Raw genomic sequence first — 11,128 nt, forward strand, 5'->3', positions numbered from 1 at the left:
GTTTTTCGTAAAGATAGAATTTATTTTCGGTATGCCTCTTTTCCTAAACTTTTTTATTATTCAAAAATAATTTTTTAAATAGATAACCGAAGGAGGAAAAACGAAGCTGAAGAAAAAACGGTCAGCTTAATAAGGTAATTAATTAAATCTTTTTTGTGTGTCGCTTTTTTGTGTGTCGCTTTCTTGCCTGCCGCATCTCCCCCTGCCCCATTTCCGCCAGTAAAAAATAAAAAAAGAAAAAAAAGGAAATTACAAAGGAAAAATGAAAAAATTAAATATAAAAAAAAATAAACCACAAAAAATGAAAAAAAAAAGTTTGCAATGACAATAAACAAGGCCCAGGGACAGTCATTAAAGGTAGTTGGGTTATTTTTAGAGTGAGTGCTTTTCACATGGACAGCTGTATGTGGGATGCTCGAGGGTAGGCAGAAGAGAAAATTTATTCATATATGCCAAGGAAGGACGGACGACAAACATCGTTTATCAACAGGCGATAGAATAGGGTTACATTAAACCAGGTAGTTTTATACATCTACATAAACTTATAGTTGTTTGATGAAACAGGCCCTCCGCAGGAGCTAGGTCGCGGTGAGCGAAGCGAGCTGCCGAGCTAGTACACTATAATTTAATTTAAAATTTGTTACAATAAGAGACAATGTCACTGCGACTATTTTAAATTTATTTGATGCTTTAAATAATATTATTTAAATTTTATTTAAAAATTGACCTAATTAAAAAATTGACCTGTAAATCTAAAAAGTTGACCAAATTGACCTAAAGAACTTTTTATATAAACTTTTTTTTGACTTTATTTTAATTTAATCATTATTTTTAGACTTAAGTCTAACTCTGGATTGAAGTTGACTTTATTGACTTATGTTGCCCTAGTTATAAGTTATAATACTTTAGAGACTATTTATTGAAAATGGGCATAACATAATTTTCCAAATTTTGTGTAACAAAGTTTCTGTTTGACCTCATAAAACTCCTAAATTGTGAAAAGCATCGTTCGATAGATGCCGAGGATGGTTGACAGTTTTGAAGTAACGAATAATCTTCCGGAGAGATATTTTTATTATCCATATTAATAATTTTAGTCATATCGCTCTCTAAAATTATCTTCTCTAAATATTTTTTGATCCCTGCTTCATCCTTCCCGAAGTCAAGTGTACTTAACGTCGAATATGCAAATTCTATTGTACATTCGTTACTTTCAAGTTGTAATATTTTCTCTATGAGATTAATTACTATATGAAAAACCTGGAATATGTGAATAGTTATGCGAAATTGCACATAAGCTTTTTACTAGTTTTTCACTTTTCAATGCATTTTTGGTGGCAGTCACTAGTATTCCTTCGTCCTCAATCAAATCAAAAATGTTAATCACTGAGATTAAATTTCTTGAATAAAAAGATGCAGCCTTTAACCAGGTGCCCCATCTCGTCAACACAACTTTCGGAGGAATTCCAATTTCGCAAAACAACAATTTTCGATTGTGGTTCTTCCTGACAGAAGCTTGCACGCTAGCTATCACATCATCAACTTCTGGATAAGATTTTCTGACCTCCATTGAACAATTATGCAAAATATGGGTGACGCAATTAACATGAAAAAGACTGGGATATAAATTTTTTAAAATTTTCCCCGCTAAATCATCAATTAATTAAAACAATACCGGATGTCATATACCGTGCAGCATCGGAAATGAGAAGCATAAAATTATCCCGTTCAACCATAAGGTTTCGAATGGAATCATCAACGATCTGTGCTGATATTTTTTGTTGGCGCGGATTCGATTGGCTTGAATGAGACCAAATAAGTAATTGTAGGGAGTTTTCCCATCAAAACGGCGACATAACGTTTGTTTCGAATTTGAGTTTCATCGGTTATTGTAAAAATTTTTTGTTCTCTAGAAAATAAACTTTGATGGAATACTTGAATTTGTCCCTAAAAGATCCTATGTATTCATTTGCAATATATTTTCCACAATTCCTTGCTTGTGATTGCGAAGGAAGGGAAATTTTGTTGCTTTCGAAGAGATCAACAAATAAAGGCATTGATAATTTATTTAGCGGAATGTCACATTTCAGAAAAGCCTTAGTCACCCTCAAATTCCAGTTTCCAATTTCAGATTCATCTAATTTTTGTTGGCTAAATGTAGTCAAACGATCTATATATTATCGAAAAATCCTTACCAACGAAAGTCTTATGTTTCTTTGATATCCTATGGAGGTTAACAAAATGCTTTTTCGAGCACTTTACTGTCGTTAAGCATAGTTTACAAAACAATTCATCGTTGTTATTTAACTGAAATTCCTTTGGGAATTCGTTGACAATTAATTTTGCTTTAGTTAGACTTAGAAGTACGCGGCATACAACAAAAACTTGTAATTTACACGCTGTTTAATATTTATTGTCACAGGCTGGATAATGCCCTGGGTTGGATAATACCCCCTTAAAAATTTTATTAAAATCAAACGAAAATAACCTGATAATTAAAAATAACTTGATAATGGAATTAAGTCGATTTATTCAATTTTTTATCAATTTTTTGATTGAATGAATTTTTCCAAGAGTCGACAAAAACAGGCATTACCAATTTTTCCGAATCAATAACGTATTTTATCATAATTATACAATTTTTTAGGTCTACCATTTAAAAACAAATATTAAAAATTCATGAATTTTTATTATATAAAAATTTTTTATAAGAGTCATTTTTTATACGACTTTTGTGTACATGTTTGGATGATTCGTCATTCAGATCGAGATAATCGGATCCAATTATCTCCGATTGACTTGATTCAACCGCTTCATTTCCATCGAATGACAATAACGCCGATCTTATTTCCTCCGGGATTAAATTATTTCCTCGCATAAAAATTTCGAAAGGTGTCCTCTTGGTCGTTTCATGCTTCGCCATGTTATATTTATAAACGATTTCTTGATAGAAGTCTTTATAGCTTGCGAAAGACCCATTTGAGGCACTAGTTGAGCTAATCCACCTCTTGATCGATTGATTGAATCTAAAGATAAATTTACAAATAACTTGCCTTTCTACTTGACCCTGAATCCATGGTGCTTTAGGCGTCCACTTATGTGTATGATTTTCAGATCATTACACATTGTTTCCATACATTTGTTCTTAAATTTTTTTTTAAAACAGAGATTAATATGATAACTAGACAATGCAGTTATTTTGAACTGCCGGCGCATAAGATGGCCTGGCAGTTCCCTCGGACGATCGCCAACGAGACTCTTTGGAAAAGATGACGAGTCTCGTTGGGATCCTTGTTTCGTCTGGCAATCTTCGACCCCAGCCGACGAAGGAAAGAAAGCGATTCTGGGCCGATGACCCCGGATGTCTCTACGGCTACTGGCGCAAAAATGTGGTTTCTGGCCAGGTACGAGTATTTTCTTGTTTTTGTGACCTCCGCATGTCTTGCCGCTGAGCCGGGCTCAGCAGCTGATGAAATCAGGTTATGCGGGGAGAATGTGTCGGAGCATGTCGCGTCCCAGATGAGGCATTTCCGGTGATCGAAGGGAAATGTTGTCATGCCATCTGGGCGCTTTCCATCTCCGCGATCCAACCCGACTGGTTCCCCAGCACATTAGGGAATCCCGCAGATGCCAGGGCGCGGCTCACCACCTCCATTAAGCCCAGAGTGTCGAGGGAAACGTCCAGCGCTACGCCGGCAGGATAGCGGGTGCAGTCCTAGGGTGTTCAATCATCTGGCCGCAGCGGCATTGATGTTCACGGCAGATGTTTGTCTCTATTTACTATGTCACATGCCTCAGGGATTACTATGCCCACTCGTTACCTCCGAATTATTTCTGAGAAATAATGGATTAATGATTTTTCAATTTTTTAGAAAATTAATAATAATCACAACGAATAGGAATAGGAAGTTTTATTGGAAACAGAGAAGGGTTAAAGGTTAGGGGGGAGTTTGTATAATGAAACAATAGGACTACCCTATCGACTTCTTCCCAGAAAAAAAAAAAAAAGAGACCCCCTCAAGTAAATTTTTTTTTTTTTTTTTTTTTTTTCTTTTCTACCTCTGCAGGTACGTCCCAGTGACAATTGAGTTGGATTTATAACCACTTATAGCTTTTTCGACAGTTTCACCGACCATGGAGGATTTACTTTCAAGCCACAGGGGGATTGGGTCTTCAACTTTTTGGTGGTAAGCAAGCTTCAAAGCGAGCCTGCGAGACTTTTCAAATTTAGTTAAGATGGTGTCCTTCTTTTTAGAGAAGTACCATCCCTCTTTTCCGTATAGTAGTCCCGGTAGGATCACCGTATTGAAAACGTAGAGGAAAGTATCAGGCTCCAAATTTAACTTCCTCAGGCAGAACAGAGCATTAGTTGCTTTCCTTTTACTTAATTTTGCGTTTTCGAGATAGTTTCCCTTTTCATCGATGAACAAGCCAAGATATTTAATTGAGTTTTGTCGAGGTATGTTCTTGATCAGGCACGGTAAATTTATTAAATTTCTGCTTTCTGTGATTCTCAGTAATGCGGACTTCTCACGCGCAATAATGAACATATTTTCATCGCACCATTGCTCCACTGTATTCATATATGATATAATCCTTTGTTCGGATAAGGCAGGTTTCGATGAAATGTCAAGGATTACAACATCATCGGCGTATATCAAAATTTCCGTCCGTGTGTTGACAGGAGACGGCAGATTGCTCATCACAATGTTGAATAATAGAGGACTGAGGACTGATCCTTGAGGGACGCCTCTTTTAAGTTTCAGTTCATCCGAGTCATAGTTCAGAAAGCTTATCACAGAGCGCCTGTCGCGGAGGAAGTCTTTTAGCCATAGGAATAGTCCTTTGTCTATGTGACACTTCGCCAGATGTCTAAGGAGACCGAGGTGCCAAACCATATCAAAGGCTTTTGAGATGTCTAGAGACACAATTGTCAGACACTCTTTGAAATCCAGAGCCTTTACAATCGACGAATTGAGTGTATAAAGACAGTCAGCACAGGAACGACCCCTCCGAAAGCCCCACTGCACGTCTTTGAGATAACCATTTCTCTCGACGTGTTCAGAGAGTCGTTCAACATTACCCTTTCCATTATTCGACTGATGGTAGGAATTAGGCTTATAGGCCTATAACTTGTCGCCAAGTAACCAGGTTTTCCAGGCTTCCGTATCATCCTTACCTCCGTCAGTTTCCATGAAGAAGGGACGTATCCCAAGCTCACACTGCGGGAGAAGAGACATCCCAAATATTCGTAAAGTTGCTTGGGAGCTTCTTTGAACATGCGCATGGTTATCTTGTCCTTTCCCGGAGCGTTATTTTTGGATTCTAACTGCATTTTCCACGTCTTTGCACGTTATAGATTCCGAGCACATTGGTAATGAGCTAAGATTGTCTTCCAACTCTTTTTCCATATCAAAAAAGCTGAATCAGATAGATTTGTATCCGGATTGACTTCTTGTATTCTTTTGAGACTATCAGCAAATATGTTCGGGATTTCTTCATGAGATGCAGGGGATCCATCTTGTTTTAGCAGTTTAGGTATAGTTTTCTCAGACGTCGAGGTTAATTTCGAGTAGACCTTCCAAAATTTGGACTTCCTTTATGTAGCTTTTTGCACTCAGTATTCCATTTTTTATCCTTCGCCACCTTCGCCGATTTTCTTATTTCTTCCGTAATGGTGAAGATTTCACTTTCCAAAACGGACCGGTCACGAAAATCTGCGCAGCGCCGGAGTTTGTTCCTTAGACATTGTTTTTTCCTTAGTAGGATTTCAACATTCATGTTTGGCATGTGAGTTTTCCTATTGTTTGAGACGATTTTTGTAGAATATGTTTCCAGATAAGACTTTATGTATCCAATAAGGGAATTGCTAGACTTCTCGAGGTCCTCAGATGAAGAATTTTCGTCAAGTTTAGGAGCGAAATTGCTCAGATAAAGTGTAAAACATTTTCGGTAGTGTTCCCAGTTTATAGTCGACAACGACATAAAAATTCAACCTATATATTAGGTTAATTAGAGTACAATTTAATGATATACTAAAAGATGCTTTAAACAAATAAATTAAAATATATTTTTATACAACAACCATTTTGACTGATAAGCACATTAAAACATATTTTAAAAATGTGAATTGTGTGAAACGCTTTAAAGGCACATAATTTGATAGTTTTATAATTAACTCTAACCAGTTTTTAGTTTTATTTAAAACATTTTTTGAAATGTAAAAAGATAAAGGTTTAAAATCATCTGTAGATCTCTTATAAAAACTCAAACTTTATCCAGTTTTTTAGTTTAAAATCATATATAGATCTGAAGTTTAAAACGAAAAATTAAATTTGTCCTTTTTTGATTCTTTTCATGTGAACAATCTTTGTATCTCCATTCGAAAATTCTACTTTAAATTTTTTCAAACCCTAAACCCAACCCCAATTCCCTAACCTTCACCCTAACCTTCACCCAAACCCTAACCTCACACCAAACCTCACCCAAACCCTAACCTTCACCCTAACCCTAACCTTCACCCTAACCCTAACCTTCACCCTAACCCTAACCTTCACCCTAACCCTAACCTTCACCCTAACCCTAACCTTCACCCAAACCCTAACCTTCACCCAAACCCTAACCTTCACCCAAACCCTAACCTTCACCCTAACCCTAACCTTCACCCTAACCCTAACCTATACCCTAACCCTAACCTATACCCTAACCTATACCCTAACCATAACCATGAGATAAAACAGCATGCTTAATTTATTGTTTTTTAATGATAATGGTTAAGCATTGAAAAAATAAAAATCCATAATATTATTAATTTTTAAATTAATAAGTAAATATATTTCAATCATTAAAATATTTAAATTGAAATTTTAAAAATTAGAGCAATGGTAACGAGAGGGGCATGGTAACGAACAGGGCATGTGACATACTATATCCATCTTTTTTACATTGCCTCAATTTAGCATATCCACATGGTACTACCTTTCTCTAAAAAGTCTCTCCTATGCTCTTCGTGCAACTTAAGCAACCTGAGGAAGAACGGCTGCCTGTGTTCCTCCTGCAAAAGCTTCTTTCATCTTTCCTGTGCTGGAATCTCTAAATTGGCCGCTTCAACCTTGTCCAAATGGACCTGCCCCTCATGCCACCCTCTTGCCCGCGGTTCGCGGCCGGTGTCTTCCAAAATTCTTTCCGATTCCAATAATTCCCAACCAATTACACCCATCCTATCAGTGAAAGATTTCCTCTTGTCGGTTTCCCGAGCCAAAAGGGTCCGTACTATCCCAGTCAAAATACCTAAGGCTGCGCGCATTCTCTCGGCCGAGTCTTTATCATCCGTTATCAACAAAGCGCTTTCTTTTAACGACCCATCCAGCTGGAACCATCTTTTCTGTTTTGGCATAATGGCTCTCGGTCTCCCTAAAGAAGGCACCCATAAACAGTCCAGAGGCCATAACATCCATCCCATTTCTATTTCGTCGCGATTTAAGGCTAACATATTGGCCTACATGCCTTGTCCCTCGGATTTCTCTAGTTGGCTAGGTGCCACAGAGAAGGCCCAACGGAAGAACCAGACGCACCAGCCCCGCGTCCTACAAAACGACGAGGCTATTAACCGTGACGCCATACGTCTACGTGAACGTGTAAACGGCCAACTACTGGAAGGAAACGTTGCCGGCGCTGTGCGAGTACTGGCATCTGATTCCAAGGCCCTCGAAATAACTCCCCAAATCCTTACAGAACTAAAAGCGAAGCACCCCAATCCTCCAGACGACCAACGGTCCCTTATCACCCATTCTGACCTTCCAATCTCACATGCCTCAGATGAGGAAGTCCTCAATGCCATTAATTCTCTTTCAACTGGTAGCTGTGGGGGCATAGACGGCCTCCGGCCCGGACACGTCAAAGACATGCTCTCTCCCCAAACCTGTGAAGCCGGTCAGCGCCTCCTATCGTCCCTAACGGCTCTTACGAACCGAATTTTGAACGGAGAAATCTCCGAGTATGCCCGCGATCTATTTTTTGCCGCTAATCTCACTGCCCTGAGGAAAAAGGAAGGCGGTGTCCGTCCCATCGCCGTGGGTTGCCTCTTCCGCCGACTGGCGTCGAAGGTAGCTTGCAGACAAGCCATCAAATTGCTGGGGTCCGAATTACGCCCAATACAACTCGGCGTAGGAGTTCGGGGTGGCTGCGAAGCAGCAGTCCACGCCACGAGGAAGTTTGTGATTGCCTCCCAAGATCGGCAAGACAAGCCTTGTCTTCTCATCAAGATAGACTTGGCTAATGCTTTCAACTGTGTGCGTCGTGACACTTTTTTCGAATCCGCTACCCGTCGCTGTCCAGCAATCTCCCGTCTCGTCGCGTTGGCCTACGGCCAGCCCAGCCTCCTTGTCGCTGGTAATCAGACAATCCCGTCCAGTAATGGAGTACAGCAAGGTGACCCTTTGGGCCCTCTCCTTTTCGCTCTGGCTGTGGATAACGTTGCCAGGAATGTATCATCCAAATTCAACGTTTGGTACTTGGACGACGCCACCATATGTGGTACATCTGAATCCGTTCTTGATGACCTGAGAATCATAATCCCTTCATTGCACGCCATTGGTCTCGAAGTCAATTCCAATAAATCTGAAATCATAAACATCAGTTACGACCCGCACCATTTTTCCGATATTCTTCGTTCCTTCAACTCGCTTTTATCGAACATTCAAGTCACCACGCCATCGAATCTCAAGATTTTGGGCTCCCCCATATTCAACACTGGAGTGGATCAAACTCTGTCCGAAAAAACCTCGAATCTCATATCTATGTCCAGTAAGCTCACGACAATTGATTCCCATGCGGCTTTATTTCTATTGAAGAATTGCTTCGCGATCCCCAAGCTAATGTTCACCCTCCGAAGTGCCCCCTGTTTTACAAATCACGTGGGCCTCTTCAGCTTCGACCGTGCCCTCAGGGCATGCCTCGAAGCAATTTGTAATGCCCCGTTTGATGACCTCGGCTAGGAGCAGGCAATCCTCCCGGTTAGCCACGGTGTCATCGGTGTGAGCTCTGCCGCCGATCTTTCCCTGCCAGCATTTCTTTCCTCTGTTCACGCCACCAGCTCTCTGGTCCACGAGATTCTCCAATCCACTATTGAATCCCCCGTGGACACTGATGCTGTTCTTAAATTCTTTCCCATTATCCGTCTTTAGAATAAATGGGGGACCAATCATGTAAAAAATATTCTTTAATTTTCTAGTAATTTCCTCCGCTGATTTCCGCCTGGCAAGTTTTACAACTGCGAATTTAGAAAATGAGTCTATAACCACAACCAACTACAATTTATACAAAAAGAAATACCCATCCATTATCGCTATTAAGGCTAGCATAACTTTTAAATCTATCCCTTCCTCCTCGAAAATTAACTGTTCTGCTAATTTTCTGTATCTTTTTTTTCAGATTTCTGAAATCGGTCAATATAAAAAACATCTATTTGAATATTTTTGATTATTTCAAGTTCATCTTTGGTAAGGTTGAGTAAAACCATTTTTGAAATATAGATTTGATCGATTATACTTATTATTTTTTCAAATTGGAAAACTTAGATAACCAAAACAAATTTACCACTTTTTATTATCATTGTCGATCATTTTTGCCATTTTTCTTGTAATTGACTGGTTGAAGCGTTCGACAATCCCTTGTGAGCGGAGATTGTTTGGCCTTCCGTGAATTCGTTTGATATTGAATTCCTCACATAGATTGGTCATTTCACGATTCTTGAATTCAGTCCCATTATCGGACTGAAGAAATTGACACGGACCATTTAAGAAAAATAATGATATGAGGTTTTCACAAACTTCATTTGAGGACTTAGTGTAGAGCGGCCTCGCAAATGCAAATCTATAAAAATTGTTAAAAAACTAACTTGCTATATACGTCAATGACCGTTAAAATCCATTTAAAATTTTTATTTATAGTAGAAAAACTTTTCAGATCTATAAGATCTATCTGAAATCTTTCATTTGGGCAAGATGCAAAGACATGGTTATTTATATCTCCAATCTAGGATTTAAAAAAGTTAAAACTTTTAAGGGTCGCGCAAATTCACAAATTTCACAGTTTCGAATGACTTTTCGAATAATCTAATTTTTTTTCCTGAAATCACAATCTCTGAAAATTAATCATTTAGTATTTAATTAGCAGCAGAGGATAGAATGGAATGGCAATTCCCACGCAAGATGGCTTTTATCTCATTTTTAACTGTGAAATATCGTTTTCGACATTCATATTCAATTTTGTTAACTCCTCCATGCGAGAAGTCATGCAAACTTTTAGCAACGATCTCCATTTCGGGTTCATTGTCTAGACAAATCACTAGCTTGTGATCTGAATTCGCACATTTAAGATACAATCTATACATTTACAATTTGTATGATACCTTTCATTAATTACAGTAAAATTTTCAATTTTCTTAACTAGTCTATATTTTTTTTGCTTTGTAAGATGTTCAGGAAATTTATCCTGTAAAGCAGCGGTTCTCAACCTTTTTTAGACTGGGGACCACTTTTGCACTATAAAATTTTGTGGGGACCACCTTAAATAAAATAAACATTTTTTGGTATTAGCGCACAATTTTTGGCCTCGTCAGGGCCGGGTTTAGACATGTTCGAATATTTATTATAAAAATAACATGAACATTATGAAAATAACAGAAAATTTAATAGTAATTTAGTGAGATTTCTGATCTTGTTTGCTCAGAATAATTTTACTTATATCAGGCTCTATGTTCGACAAAGCTACTCGCATATCATCTTGTACCCGTAGTCTATTTCTATATTTTGTTTTTAGAAAAGTCAGACACGACTTCGCCATTTCACAGTGATAAGTAGTGGGGAATGCAAGTATTGATTCCAATGCAGTTTTACTCAAAATGGGGAATTCTTTCGCCATCTGACACCTAACAATAAAAAGTAATTATTAATGAGAATACCAAAAATCTAATAATGAAGTACATTTAAAAATAATCTGAGCAGACTGATTACATTGAAGTTCAATCAAGCTCTGCTGAAAATTGAGTTCCTGATATTCTTTAAATGAGGTCAGGTTATTCTGCATTTACTTTTATTGATTCTTTTAATTAATTGCTTCAGGATAT

Source organism: Octopus sinensis, unplaced genomic scaffold (genome assembly GCF_006345805.1).
Source record: "Octopus sinensis unplaced genomic scaffold, ASM634580v1 Contig02042, whole genome shotgun sequence".
Classification (NCBI taxonomy): domain Eukaryota; kingdom Metazoa; phylum Mollusca; class Cephalopoda; order Octopoda; family Octopodidae; genus Octopus; species Octopus sinensis.